A 1,986-nucleotide genomic window follows, 5' to 3' on the forward strand; every position below is an offset into this window, starting at 1 on the left:
GAAAAACTTTTCTCACATTTGAATGGACAAAACATGGCTTTTGATGGGGAAATAAAACTTTTGGTGTTTTTAGTGGTGATGTGTAATAGTTTTATAAATTTTACTCATAAACAAAGAAAAGTAGCAAGCTGTTCCTAAAATTATCATCAATTTACTATGCTAAATAATCCTTGCTGAAGAAAAGAAGTCTTTCCTTCAACCACCAGGCTATAATTTTTATTGACACACGTGTTAGTCTGGGCCTTTAGAGCTGCAGATGCCAAGAATTTTATGAAGAGAAACGCCTGCAGGTAGAAACCAATGAATTCAGTTTATGTGTGTGTGTGTGTGTGTGTGTGTGTGTGTGTGTGTGTGTTTCTGTGAGTTTGTGTATGTGTTGGTTTCAAAAAGCCATTTAATAAAGTACATTGTTTCTATGAAAATCTTTTAAATTTGTGAACATTCATTTAGTTGTAAATGACTTGTGCAAGAAAAAAGAATTTGGATTTTCTGATTGGAAAAGTGATAAAATATCAAAGAAGTGGCAGATTTTGTACATTTAAAGTTTTTAAAATTTTATGGGTGCATGTTGGTGATACATAATAGCTACTTTCATTTTGAGAAACTGATGCATGTACACATTATGTCTCCAACATTTTAAATCTCCTTTCTCTTCCTTCCCACCCTCTTCCTTTTTCTGATTCCCTTTCTTATCTTCAAGAAGCCTGGCTCCTTGTTTCCTATCTGCTCTCTTTATTTCATGCTTTAATTTATTTATATTTTTAATTTTCCATGTAAGAGAAGCTATGTGATATTTAATTTTGTGTGTCGGACTTATTTCACTTAAACACTATGGTCCTGAGATCCATTCATTCTCCTACAAATGACATGAATTCATTCTTCACATCTGAGGACAATTCAACTGTGTGTGCAAATATAACACATTTTCTTTATCCGCTATAACTGGTACAGAGCAGCTGGTGAACAGAGCAGTGTAATGACTGCCAGTTAAACTTACAAACAGTGCAGAGTTAAGTATAATCATATTATTACATCATGTGGTGCAAATATGTCCACGAGTGCACTGTACTCACAGGATAGGTGGGATCATTGGTGGTTTCCCAGAGAATCTACAGGAGGGATTTCCCACTCCAGCTGCCTTATGGAATCAGGGCTCTTCTAATAGGCACATCAGTGCCCAATAGCATTCTTCACATGAAATGCTCCTACAGATCTCAAGAGGAGTTGGATATTCACATATTTTAAATTCACAAAGTTTTAACAAAAGTCACCTGTAAAGTTGTAGAAAACTTTAGATTGGCTTGAAAATAAGGAAGCAATTATTTGAAATCTCTTGGGTCTTTGAAGTTATGATCATGGATGGTACAACCACTTCGGAAGTCAATTTGTCAGTTTCTGGCAAAACTGAACATAACCTTACGAAGAAAATCAGCAATTGGCACTTACTGATATTTATCCAACTCAAAAACTTACGTTCACATAAAAACCTACACACAGATATATACAACAGTTTTACTAAAAACTGCTAAAATTTGGAAACAACCTACCAAGATTCTTTTTTTTTGTTTTTTTTTGCACATGATCTCCATATATCACCAGACTGGTCTCAAACTCATGACTCTGTCTCAGCCTCCTGAGCAGTTGGGGTTACAGGAATGTAGTACTGTGCCAAGCATAGATATTTCTTAATAAGTGAGGGCATAAAATGTGGTAAATTCCTACAATGGAATATTGTTCAGTGTTAACAAAGAAATGAGTTATGAAGGAGTGAAAAGACATGAAAGAACCAGAAATGAATCTTACTGAAAGAAAGAGGTTAATCTGTATCTATATCATTCCAACTCTGTGACATTCTGGAAAAGGCAAAGCTTCAGAGATAGTAAAAAGATTAGTGGTTGCAAGGGGGTAAGAGGAGGGAGGGAGGAAAAGGCAGTGTAGACAGGATACTTAGGCAACAATATTCTATATGATACTACAGTGGTTGAT

Source organism: Chinchilla lanigera, unplaced genomic scaffold (genome assembly GCF_000276665.1).
Source record: "Chinchilla lanigera isolate Chin_1 unplaced genomic scaffold, ChiLan1.0 scaffold00082, whole genome shotgun sequence".
Classification (NCBI taxonomy): Eukaryota; Metazoa; Chordata; class Mammalia; order Rodentia; family Chinchillidae; genus Chinchilla; species Chinchilla lanigera.